Source organism: Herpailurus yagouaroundi, unplaced genomic scaffold, assembly GCF_014898765.1.
Source record: "Herpailurus yagouaroundi ecotype Mexico unplaced genomic scaffold, PumYag 199, whole genome shotgun sequence".
NCBI lineage: Eukaryota > Metazoa > Chordata > Mammalia > Carnivora > Felidae > Herpailurus > Herpailurus yagouaroundi.
In genome coordinates this window covers 4385613-4399588 of record NW_024412430.1, presented here as the reverse complement: position 1 = coordinate 4399588, position 13976 = coordinate 4385613, and the positions used below count along the sequence as shown (strand labels likewise).

The 13976-nt window shown below is 39.7% G+C and overlaps 1 long non-coding RNA gene across 1 annotated transcript in view; it reads left to right on the top strand.

Moving 5' to 3' along the window:
• The window catches only part of LOC121013557 (uncharacterized), a 53576-nt gene extending 40014 nt beyond the window's left edge, over positions 1 to 13562 (top strand). Inside the window, exon 3 of the long non-coding RNA XR_005782769.1 lies at positions 13199 to 13562. This is a non-coding gene — a long non-coding RNA (uncharacterized LOC121013557). The remainder of the gene's footprint in view (positions 1 to 13198) is intronic.
• The last annotated feature ends 414 nt before the right edge of the window (positions 13563 to 13976 follow it).

Here is a 13976-nt window from a genome sequence, read left to right as displayed (position 1 = left end):
TAATTTTTAAGAAGGAAGTGTGTTATGAGCTAAATTATTTAATTTGTAATTGTGCACTAGGTTCGCTAAATCGTGTGGTTAGTAGAAAAAAATTAAAGTTCTGGAAAGTACACGACATGAAATCAACAAAATGTGTTTGTTATCTGAATTTTCTCAGCTTTTTGGTATTATCCTAGTCATAGCAGGAGATTATAAGGTATGGGGATAGAAATTCCTATCTGTGCCCACATCACCATGACTAAGATCCTTTCGTTCTAGAAACCATTTGCCTAGGAAGGTGCTCAAGAAGACCCACCAGTTCTAGGGCCATGTTGCAACCTCATTTCCTATAAAACCATATATGACAAAACCTATTTCTTTCATTTATGTAGAGCTCTGATAAATAAATCACTAAGGAAAGGGCCAGAAACCCAATGAGAAAAAGTGAATAAAAGATTTAAACAGGCAGTTTACAAGAAATGCAAGTAGCCTTGAACATGAAAAGATGTTCCACCCCTGCTCTCAGTGAAAGAAAGTCAAATTAAATCATATGAAGATACCATTGTCAATGGCTCAATTAGCAAAGGTGAACACACTTGATAATGTTTCATTATGGCAACATTAAAAGGGTTTGGGGGACTTTCACATTTACTGTTGATGAGAGTACAAACTGGTACTCTCTATGTGTGGGGAGATTTACAACATGGATCCAAATGAAAATTCACATCTCTTGACTGAGCGGTCTCCACTCTAAAAGTTTATCTTACAGCTATCGCTCCACTTATAAAAGAAAGAGTAATTTTGAAGATACGATGGTAGCATTGTTTGTTAAAGAAATAAGAAGTGGAAGCAGCCAAATTGCTCATCAATTGGGTTCTGAATAAATAAAATACACCATCTGGGTGATGAAATACTATGCAGCCATTAAAAGAATAAGGTAGATGTAGCTCTATTTGTTGATATGAAAAGACAATCAACATACGGTAAATGCAAAAGGCAAAGGACAATATGCATAGTAGAACTCATTATCATTTTCCTAAAGGTAACCAAATACGTGTGTGTGTGTGTGTGTGTGTGTGTGTGTGTGTGTGTTATGGCCTGAATTTTGTTCCCCCAAACTCATATATTGAAACCTTAACCTCTAATACCTCAGAATATGACTATATTTGGAGATAGGACCTTTAAAAGGGTAATTAAGTTAAAATGAGGCCGTTAGGGTGGGCCCTAATCCAACCCTTCTGATGTCTTTATAAAAAGAGGAGATTAGGACACACAGAGAAACACGAGAGATGCACAGGCACAAAGGAAACAGTGTGAAGACACAGCGAGAGGCCATCTGTGAGCCAAGGAGAGAGGCCACAGGAGAAACCAAACCTGCTGATACCTTAATCTTGGGCTTTTAGCAGTCAGAACTTTAACAAAAGAACTTCCTGTTGTTTAAGCCCCCCAGTCTGTGGTTCTTTGTTATGGCAGCCCTAGCAAACTAAGACAACAGGTACATGCATATATGCAAATGACACGTTTCTGGATGTATGTCCGAGAAATATTGGTAATCTTTACCTTTGGAGAGGGTGACTAGAGATCTGAGATGGAAAAGAGACTAACTTTTGTACTGCTTTAACTTTTACCATGTATACTGACATGGTGGGTTTGAGAATTTCAGGGCTGATCAAGGAAAAGCCAGGACCACGAGACGGTATTACCACACATCATGCTTTATTGGGCAGCACTAAATGGGCTTGCCTGAGAGAGGAAGTCTCTCACAGAAGAGACCTACCAGAAATGTAGGTCTACTAACCAAAAGGGAAAGAGGGTCGGAGAATTCTCAGGGGACCGGGGAATTAGAGAGGGGACTCACATGTCTAGGCAATGTTACCCATCAGCAAGGTAGGGAGCCTCTGGGTCAGAGAGTTCTGAAAGGCGGCAGCAGTCTGTGGTCTTTTATGGTTGTAGGGTTTGTCTTATGCTATTGCTAGCAGATTCTGGGTGTCGTTTTGTGGGGCATGCAAAGCAACTGGCTCTAAATGGCTAAAAATTGGTTTATTTGGATTATACTTAAAGCAATTAGATGTGTAAAAAACTGATCTTGGCATCAGCAGGCTTTGAGCTCACAGTCCAAGACTATTGCAAAGAAGTAAACTTTATAGGGGCTAATATACAGGAGCCATCTTTATACATCATCACCGCCATCATCATCATCATCATCATCATCATCAAATATTTAGTAGGAAAAACAAGATCTGTCCAGGTAGATGTTTCACCCTCTGAAGAATAAGATATCAGGCATTTTTCTCTCTACTGTCTTCCACTAGGAGACCTCACCCCAAAGATTTCCATGATCCATTCATTAAACAGCTACCTCCTCCCTTATTCTGATTCCTTCTATGCCATGTTTGTTTGTTTGTTTGTTTGTTTTTTACCTAAAGCTGACAAGCCGGTGTGTTCTGAATAGCAGGATTTTACCTCTCCTGGGAATTCTTTCACATTTTCTTAAAGTGAATTGATACACAGTCATTGGTAATATTTCAGAGCCAATATGTCTAGAGAAGAAAGTGCTATCTGAGATATTTAGGTTATTCCTACAAATAGAATGGCTGCCTTCCCAAGCAGCAGAATTACCCCCAACTAAGGCTTGGTGAGGAATATAGGACAGTGAAATCTTGCATGGTATAATTTGACTAGACATCCTCTAAGGTTAATTAAAAAAAAAATCATTCTATGATCTAGTGCAAGTGGGTATTGGAAAAATCCAAAATGAGAAAGATCAATGAGAGCTGATACAGTAAAGAGAGGGAATTTTCATAGAACTGTCAGGACTTGAGCTGACAGTCAATAAAGACTTTATTTTCTATAAAGACTTATAGAAAATAAGTCTTCAATGATGGACAGCCTTTGTATAAAAAAAAACAGACAAGTTTGTGGGCAAGAGAAATATAGGATCATAATGCCAAGTTCCCACTCCCAGCAGGGTGAACCTGGCAAGGGCATCCACCCCAAGAGCTTCTACCAAAGCGCAAGGTCCAAGACCAGCTAAGAGGTCAAGACAGAGTTCTTACTCATAGATAAGGGCCACGGCAAAAGAATGGGGGGAAGGGGAGGGGGTGTGAGTGATCGCTTGGAGGGAAATCAGAGTTAGACCTAGAGGAGCAGATAAACTTTTCTGGTCTTGAGCAACGCTTACTAAAGTGCAAACAATCTTTGTGAAGACTTTGCCTGAGCTGCTGACCACTTATTTAAATAGCATAAATTCCTGGTGATTTTCAAGCCTATGCAAAGCTTAAAAGTAATATAAAACTTCTTTATCTGTATCCAAAACCCTAGAGAATCTATAGCTGACATGCCAACAAAATATCATAGGTGAGGCCAAATAGCCTAGGAGACTAATTGAAACTCCATTGTGACACAGTGGAGCAGAGAGCATTGCAGAAAGAAAAGTGAAATAGAAATAGGGGCAAAATACCAAAACTCAATAGGATTAATAAAACATCACCACTATTTGTAAATGTTCAGTCAATTATAATCAGCCCTGGAAATGTTTAACATAGGAAATGTATGCCTTTGCTCTGAGCCTTCTGACGATATATATGGTTCATACTTCTCACTTCACTGAACACAAATATGATTATTACAATGAAAAGAAGAGAATTTACTATACATTTGGCAGTTTCAAACATCATTTATAACTCACAGGGACAGATTATTGATTAAGTCGGTATATATCATCTGAAATCTCCATCACTTAGAGTTCAGTTACTGGACTTGTTAAGTGATATTAAATTAAGAAAAACAAAATTTCCAGTTGTGTCTATAACAAAGAAATAAAATACATTAAGATGTCATTAATGACTATTAAGATATCAAGGGTTCTCTTGTGCTATAAAATTTACTGTGTGTTTCCCAAATTATTATTTCATTGTTTGAACATTTTTATAGATATAGAAAATAAGACTCAGAGGGATTATTTGGCAAAGTTAGAACTGTAACCTATGCCTTCTTTTCTAAACCAAATGTGTTGTCCATCAAATTATGTTGATGTCCAAAAAAGCAGAGGTCCCTCCAGCGTGTTTCTAAAAGCATACTTTCACTTATATCCAGCATGGGTGTTCAAGCCCTGATACTCAAGTGTGACAGGGTCTGTTCTGCTTTTTGATGATTTTAAAATATTTTAAATATAACCCTTCTTCTATCCAAACCTATTCAAGACCAAGTTTCCAAGATTATCAAGAATACAGAGAATAAATACATTCTGAAGATTAATTGCATAATATAAACATTAGTCAAGTGACTGTTACTGATTTTTTGTTTAATGAATGTTAGATATAACTGCTGAATTACTGAATAAGCATTGGACTTTAGCCACTGTTTAGCTTTATTACACAAGAATTTTTCATTGAGACGGCAATAAAATAGCAGGATGAGCAAAATATAATCCCCAAAATAAAGAGTAGCTATTTTCATTGGATTCTATATGTAAGCCTGCAACCATTTTTTAGGTTGTGCTTTATTCACTTTACATGGTTATGAATATATCCTTGTCTCTACATAGTTTTTCTAATCATATTTCAATGGCTGTATACTATGTTCATGGATATAGTTTTGACTTTAACTATGGCATTATCACTTTAAGGTTAAAAGTAATGGGGGCGTCTGGGTAGCACACTTGGTTAGGCGTCCAATCTTGATCTCAGCTCAAGTCATGACCTCACAGTTCATCAATTTGAGCCCCTCATCAGGCTCTGAACTGATGGTGTGGAGTCTACTTGGGATTCTGTCTCTCCTCTCTGCCCCTCCCCCACTTGTGTGTGAGCCCTCTCTCTCTCTCTCTCTCAAAATAAATAAATAAACTTAAAAAGAAATTTTTTAAAAAGTTAAATGTAATGGTAATAATTTCTTTGGTAAGCTTTAGGTATTTGAACTTAAATGGTACAAGCCACTAATTTTTTTTTTTTAGTCAGTTATTATTGTAATGATTTAGGCTCTTGAAGTCATTGTAATCCTAAGATATGAACTAACTTAATTCAACTTGGAAAATGTGAAAATGTACCTTAAAGGTACAAATTAATTTCAGAATAAATACCAGATGATTTTGATTTGTTTAACATAAAATTTATATCAATATGTTTTGTGCTTCTTTGGGGATATTTCCTCATTATTTTTGTGAGAAATAAAGGGAAAAAAACAACTTTGGTAAATTAGAATGTAGCGAGTTTGGAATGAAAAGAATGGAATCCTGTTTATGATCATTATGTTGTTAGGATGTGTGATAATTGTAACATATCTGAAACACCATTTGGATATTTATGCTATCCTGGTTGTTGTGTTTCTTTTTTTTTTTTTTTTTGAAAAAATTTTTAAATTTTTCTTTAATCTTTGTTTATTTTTGAGGGAGAGAGAGAGAGCTGGGGAGGGCAGAGAGAGAGAGAAAAACACAGAATCCAAAGAAGGCTTCAGGCTCTGGGCTGTCAGCGCAGAGCCCGACGCGGGGCTCGAACTCATGAGCCACGAGATCATGAACTGAGCTGAAGTCAGACACTTAACTGACTGAACCACTCAGGTGCCCCTATCCTGGTTGTTTAATACTTGATTGCCACCCCTGCTTCAGACCATACAACAGCGTGATTTCATTTGAGGTCAAATCCCATGTGAGCACAGTTGACTGAAGCAAATTTTCATCTCACCAAAACATAACACATTTGCCAGCCTGTGCATGCCAACACAGATGACTTAGGGTATAACTGACTGCGACTGGCACTTACTCAAGCTGTGACATTTTCTGTCAGCAATTGGGTAGTATATGGAAAGCCAATGGAACAATTACATGTTATGGAAGACAACTGGATTTTGGAAAAGAAGGAAATAGAAAACAAGCCAGGTCTTCGACTTCAAACAGGTAGTGAGGAAGCTCCAACACTGGCCATCTTCCCCTCTTCCAACACTCTTCCTGTGACTGTCAGGGAAAGAGAGAACACTGACTTGACTAATATAGGATGAAAGCGTTTGGAGTCTTCTGTTTAGAGAATGCAAATGAAACAAAAAGAATGTTAATTAAAAGGACCTAGAAGCCACCAAAAATTAAAGGAAGATGGAAAATGATATTGACAAAATATCATTCAATTGGCAAATCGAGGAGAGAGAGAAAAATCAGAAGGTGAGTGGAAGAAAAAGGAATGAAAGGAATAAGGTAGGAGAGGGGGAAACAATTCTTTAAAAATTGACCAGGGGCATGTGGGAAAATACTAAGCAAAATAAAAAAGCTGCAGCAGGAATACATTATTTTATGTGCTTCCTGTCTCTAATAATTAAATAAATGCAAAATAATGTAACAACGATGCATCATTTTGCCTAGCCCATTAGCAAAAATTTAAAAGAATATTATTATCTAGTTTGGGCAAGGAGATGGGAAAACATTCTCCTACACTAGTGATTTATTGTTTTATTTATTTACAAATAAATAAACTGTATGAAGCTAATGGAGAAAACCTTATTAACATATTCATACTCACTGAGTCAGCAATTCCCTTTACTGGGGAGACACTTATACAAGTGTGAAAAGATATATGCATACCAATATCCCCTGCAGAATTGTTTATGAATATGAAAAGTTGGGTGGGAAAATCTGTGTATGAGTAGGGCATTAGTTAAATAAATTATTGTATATCCCTATAGTGAAATGCTATATATGAATCTCAAAGCATTAAGAAAACCTTATAAGGGTGCCTGGATGGCTCAATCAGTTGAGGTTCAGACTCTGATTTTGGCTCAAGTCATGATCCCAGGGATGTGGAATCGAGCCCCGCATCAGGCTCTGTGCTGTCAGCATAAGAGAGGGAGCTCTCTGTCCCTCTCTCTCTGCCCCTCCCCCCTCTCAAAATAAATACATGAACTTAAGAAAAGAGAAAATCTTATATTAATGTATTCGATTAATGTATTAGATGAAGATGTCTGTAGTATTAGCAGCTTTAGGGTAGCAGTTATTGTATTACTCATAACAACCATAATAAAAAGTTAATATTTACTGACTATTTTGCATGTTGTACTAAGCCTTTTTATAAGCATTATCCAATAATTTGCACAAGAAGTTTATGATGTGAGGTAGTATTTTTACCTGCATTTGACAGGCAAGAAGACTTGAGACTCAGAGAAATTAAATAATTGGCCCAAGGAGGCTAGAAAGGGCCAATTCTAGGTCCTGAACCCAGATAAACGTGGCTCCCAAGAATGGACTCTTACTCTAGATTCCCAAAGCATAGTTTCATAGTCATTTTTTTTTTAATTTTTTTTCAACGTTTATTTATTTTTGGGACAGAGAGAGACAGAGCATGAACGGGGGAGGGGCAGAGAGAGAGGGAGACACAGAATCGGAAACAGGCTCCAGGCTCTGAGCCATCAGCCCAGAGCCCGACGCGGGGCTCGAACTCACGGACCGCGAGATCGTGACCTGGTTGAAGTCGGACACTCAACCGACTGCGCCACCCAGGCGCCCCGATAGTCATTTTTTAAAGAAAAAAGTGATCTAGTAAATACAGACAGAAAAAAAAAATCAGAGTATTCACTAGACTGTTGGTATTCTTTATCTGCTGTGGAAGAAATTATGGAATTAGGTTACATTCCTTTTTATTTCTGCAATGTTAATACCTTTATAATGACATATATTGTTTTGTACCAAGAAGAAAATCAGTAAGATTAATAAATTGCTCGCTTTCTGAAAGTTAATTGCAAAGCAGTACTCTAAAATTATTGAAGATGTCTTTCATCAATGTTCTCAGAACTTCCTAATCAAGGATTCCCAAATCCCAGTCCATGAACTGAACACATCACAATCACCTTAGGAGTATTTTATTGCATATACCAATTTCTTGGCCCCAAATGCCTCATCCTATCCAGTTCAGTACATCTGGGATGGGACTCTGGAATTTACATTTTTTAAGGGCTCCCCAGGTGATTCTGATACCCAGGCAGGTTTGGGAATCACTGTCTAAGAGAATGTGATTTATGTAGATCAAAAGAGAAAAGAGAGAAAGTGGACCATATGGTATGTTAACTCTTTCTTTAATTTCATTTTAGAGGTGACTTCACAAAGAAAGGATTTCTAAATCATTGGTACACATAATTCAGAAGATACCTATTCCCAAAAATGTGGCAACAGCTTTGGCCATCTGAAATATGACAATAATTCAAATTTATCATGGAATAGAGGAAGGGAAGATGTTTGGAATGTTCTGTAACTGAGTAATTAATCAGTGTGGCATTAGAGCACAGATAGGCATCTAGACCCACAGAGCATAGCATAGAGCACAGAAACACATCCAAGTGTATAGGATGGGCAGTGAGCTATTTCTATGGGGGAAAATTAGTATTAACAATAAACAGAATGCTTGAGGCTTGTGGGGTATGCAGATTTCTTTTTAAAGAGGGATAGCTTTTTTACAACCCCCCCCCCACCCGCCCAAATTCTTCTACTTCTCTAACTGCTTACAGTCAATTGACTTCAGCTTCTCTCAAAGTTTATGCATTTAGGTTTGAGAGACATAGAGATTGTGAAAGCAGGGGAGGGGCAGAGAGAGAAGAGGACAGAGGATCTATAGAGGGCTCTGTCCTAGCAGCAGACTGCCCGATAGAAGGCTCAATGTCAGGAACCGTGAGATCACGACCTGACCTGAAGTCCGACAATTAACCAACAAGCCACCCAAATGTACCACCCCCCATCAGCTCCCTTTAAACACTAGTGTTTCCTGGAGTTCTTTCCTTGGTTGCCTGCCATTTTCTTCACTCTGTGAGCCCTCGTGGGCCAGCTGCTCATCCATTCTCATGACTTTGACTACCAAGGACAAAAGGATATTCCAAATCTATTCTATTCTTTCCAGTGGAAGCTTCCGTTTTAAATGCCAGGGCCATATCTCTAATATTTAACGGATCTGCAAGGCACCTTCCACTTAACACACCCACTCATTATCATCTGTCACTGTGTCTTCTACTATAATCACAATCTCGGTTAATAAAATTACCACCCAACCAGTCTTCCAAGGTAGAAATTTGTGAGTCTTACTTAACTCTGCCTTCTTCCAATCAAGTGACCGCAAAGTCCTGTAATTTATCCCTCAAAATTATCTTTTGACATCTCTCCATCCTATGACCCCCGCCTTAGTCCCAGTCCTCAGCATGCTTGCCTCTAGACTGCAAGTCTCCTGTCTAGTGTCCCTTCCTTCCCTCTCTCCAGTGTTTTCACCATATTCCCATGGAGAGTAGTTTGCCTTAAAATAAAAGTGGGGGGAAAAACCCATGCCTGCTACTCCCCTTCTAAAAGGACTGGTAGTTGCAGAAGTCTACATAATGAAGTTCAGATTCCTTGCTTGGCAAATGACAATAGTAAGGGCAATATCATATATGGAGTCCCTATTTTACATATGAACCAAATGAGGCCCCAAGAGGTTAAGTATCTTCCCCAAGGTGACAGAACTCCTTACGTGGCAGAGCTGGGATTTCCTTCTAGGCTGACTCCAACTCTGCAGCCCATGCTTGATTCCAGTCTCTTTCTTGACCTAATCCCTCTGTGTACACATCTGTCCCCTCAAATAAGCTGTGAAATCCCCAGGACAGGAAAGATGTCTTCTTCATTTCTGATCCCCAGTGTCTAACACTGTGGCACAGGATAGGTGCTTAACATATGCTTGTTAAAAAAAAAAAAAAAATAGATCAAGGGACAGAGAAAGAAAGGAAGGAACTGAAGGAACTAGTGAAGATGTTTTAAGAAGAACATGATGCCGGGGCACCTGGGTGGCTCAGTCGGTTAAGCGTCTGACTTCAGTTCAGGTCATGTCCTCGTGGTTTGTGAGTTTGAGCCCTGCCTTGCGCTGTGTGCTGACAGCTCAGAACCTAGAACCTGCTTTGGATTCTGTGTCTCCCCCTTCTCTCTTTGTCCCTTGCCCACTCACACCCTCTCTCTCTCTCTCTCTCTCTCAAAAAGAAATAAACATTGGGGCGCCTGGGTGGCTCAGTCAGTTAAGTGTCTGTCTCTAGCTCAGGTCGTGGTCTCATGGTTCGTGGGTTTGAGCCCCACATCGGGCTCTGTGCTGACAGCTCAGAGCCTGGAGCCTGCTTGGGATTCTGTGTCTCCCTCTGTCTCTGCCCGTCCCCCACTCATGCTGTCTCTCTCTCTCTCTCTCTCTCTCTCTCTCTCTCAAAAATGAATAAACATTAAAAAAGAACATGATGCTGTTTTATTTTTTTACTTTAGTTTTTTTATTTTTTAATATGAACTTTATTGTCAAATTGGTTTCCATACAACGCCCAGTGCTCATCCCAACAGGTGCCCTCCTCAGTGCCCACCACCCACTTTCCCCTCCTTCCCAACCCCCATCAACCCTCAGTTTATTCTCAGTTGTTGAGAGTCTCTTATGGTTTGGCTCCCTCCCTCTCTTTTTTTTATCCCCTTCGCCTCCCCATGGTCGTCTGTTAAGTTTCTCAGGATCCACCTAAGAGTAAAAACTTAGGATATCTGTCTTTCTCTGTATGACTTATTTCACTTAGCATAACACTCTCCAGTCCCGTCCACGTTGCTACAAAAGGCCATATTTCGTTCTTTCTCATTGCCACGTAGTACTCCATTGTGTATATAAACCACAATTTCTTTATCCATTCATTCATTGATGGACATTTAGGCTCTTTCCATTGTTTGGCTATGGTTGAAAGTGCTGCTATCAACATTGGGGTCCAAGTGCCCCTATGCGCCAGCACTCCTGCATCCCTTGGGTAAATTCCTAGGGGTGCTATCGCTGGGTCAGAGGGTGGATCTATTTTCAATTTTCTGAGGCACCTCCACAGTGTTTTCCAGAGCGGCTGCACCAGTTTGCATCCCCAGGAGCAGTGCAAGAGGGTTCCCGTTTCTCCACATCCTCGCCAGCACATGATGCTGCTTTAAATATCTGAAGAAGTGACGTGTAGAAATGGCTTTACCCTTCCTGTAGAATAATGGATGCTCTAACCTGAACTCCATGAATGAGTTCAGGGAAGCATGTTTCTATGATAACAGTCCATACCATTAATAAATCTCACAAAGCCTTCGGTGACCCCAAATAAAAATGTTTAGAACTATTTCTCCAGAGGAGAACCAGTGAGCAGATGTCACTGGGAAGCCAGTTTCAGATCTCTGCAAAAAAGGAAATTTACAACAAGGAGAGCTGTTTGAAAATAAAATCTTTACAGCAAAATGTCAAAAGCTCTGGATCAATGGAAACCATCAGGCAAAGGCCAGATAAACATGTCCAAAGATACAGAGAAAGGAATCCATAGAATTCTGGGAGGGCTGAAAGGTACCCTAGGAAAATTTCCACACTCGACCTCTGCGATTCTGTAGTTCTAAGGTGCAACCCATAACACATTTATCAGTTCTTTTTTAACTTTGCAAAGATTTTGATTATTTTTAGAGGCATCTCTCAGTCTGTTACCTTTCTAGGTACTCCCCTTTAAGGATCATCTTCGGGTTTCTTTGCATTTCTTAATAAGCGTAAAAACTCACGTGTAAATCCTGTCGACATCTGCAGGCACTGGTAATTCCTATTTTTCAAGTCAGATAGCCTCCTTAGTCCATTATGAAGCCGGATTGCTCATTTGCCATGTAGGTCCATAGGTTATTGAGATGTTAGTTTATATTATATCAAACTTTGAAGCATTAACTGCAAAGATAATTGTTCCGCCGGCCAAATCCCCTTGAATGCCTGAATTACTTTATTGAGTGTGGTTTTCCTTTCTCCTCAAAGACATTCTTTATTCCATCCTCACTGTTGACATAACAAAAATGGAAAAATATTTACCTTGCTCCTCTTCAACAGATGACATCACAAAAAAGTCAATTTAATGACACGTAGGAGATTTTCTCAGTAACTTTTCCTACGTTTATCTCATTACTTGCAAGTCCAGGTGATTGAAAGGATGCAGTGAATTTAAAAGAAGATAGATTTGGCCAAAGGTGGGAGTTATTCATAAAATAATAACAGTAAATATTTACCATTTTGTTTATGCCCTGAAGTCATTGTATTCTACTTAGCAACATTAATATATATTCTTTTATGAAAAGTATCCCTCAGAGTCAAGATTGAATAAGTAATCCTTTTTAGTGGTATGTATTAAAGGTTATATCCCTGTGTTACCAAGGAATAAATTAAGACCTTTGCTCCACTATTTCAAACAGTTGGACTTTTGTGATGACCCTTTCAAAAGGATACATGAGGTATGAAATGGACTGCCTTCTTGCTTTTCAGTGTGAGAAGTCACAGTTGAGGCAAATGTAAATGACTTTCATCGTTTTCGACGACACAAGTCAAAGAAAATGCCTGGGAAAAAACCCATTTATTCTGAAGGTTAACTAGTGCCCAAATCTGGTCAATATTTGCTGCCATCTGCTGGTCAAAAGAGAAAGTTGCAAGGAATGGAGAAACGCGTAGAGGGAATTTGATCTGTTATTGAGATGCATTTCTATAGGGTAGGAAGGGATTAATTATCCAGAATTATGCTTGTAAAAATATACTGTACACCCCAGCTTCAGAGCCAGTCCCTTCTCAGTGGCAGAGGGGAGATAACGGCCAGGTGGCTCACGGGCTGCCTGCCCACAGGGTATAAGCATTTGCTCTGGTCCACGAATCTGGTCGCCGGCACCGTCCTTTCAAGCTCCTCCTGCCTCACCTTCAGGCAAAGCAATAAAGCCCGTTTCCCACTGCGCGGCACATTTCCTAAAACGTTGCCGCAAGGAAAACTGGCTTTTCTTGATCAGAGATTGCAAACGAGGTTAGATACATATTTATGTGGGTGTTGATTTTAAAATAAGGAAAATTCACATAAAAGTCTGGATTACCAGCTCCTTCTGGAAAATTCTACTCTGTTCCCCTATGGCTGGGGCATACTAGATGAGGGGCCTGCTCATCACAGGGACACTACTTCCTGTTATCTCCTCGCGCAGGAGCCTGAAGGTCAGAGGTCACTTATTCTCGCTATATACATTCTCTCTCTCTCTCTCTCTCTCTCTCTCTCTCTGTATACACACACACACACACACACACACACACACACACACGATCACATACGTGGTTAAAAGTGGATACTTTTAACCTATAGGATATTTTAACCTACTGGTTGCCCTCTCTTACATCAGTTAGTAACGGATACCTATATTATCAGGGATGTCATGGACTTGACTCAAACTTATGCTTCCCCTTTCCTCTTGCAGATAGTTATCACCGTTGAGATATGTATCAAAGCTTATGGGCCAGTCTTCTGGGAACTTTTTTTCAAGATGGCCGACGGAACTACAAGGAAATCACTTTTTTTGCCTTTCCACCTTCCTTTTTTTTCTACAGCAGACAAGTTGGCAGGAGCTTCAGCAGCTAGCTTGGATCCTGAGTAAACACGAGGCTGGAGGTCAGGGGCTCCACATAATGAAGAAGAAAGATGGCACAAACTTAAATCTCTGATAACCACAGAGCTACCTACCATCCCAGCTCTGGACTGTCCCCAGTAGGCTTCTTTTACTGGAGAGAAAAATCAAACTTGATCTTGTTTAAGCCACTTATTTGAGTTTTCTGTCAAAAGCAGCTAAACCTGATCTTTAACAAAACTGTGCCAATGAGAGAGAGACTGAGAAGGCTGTGTGTTTCAAGCAATATAGGAGATTCTAATACTTGGTATCTGAGTGTTCTAATCAGCTGGGTTTACTGGGTAAAAGGAACAGAAGGGATATGGATATCAGCTCAATAAAGTCCTGCCGGGTGAATGCCGTTGGCTTCCTTGGGGCAGGTGCTGTCTTAGGTCCTTTTGCTGGAAAACAGTTTGAGGTGGAGATTTGCATGCAGTAGGGAAGGAAACAGGATTAGGCAGAAGAGCTGAGCTGCAGAGCAGTCCCAACAGAGTGCTCAGGATCTGTTGAAAAGTTCTGGAGCTGAGGCAGCCTTGCATGTGTTAGGCTGTGTCATGACAAGGGAGCTGAGTCTTTTTATCCCCGCATTAGC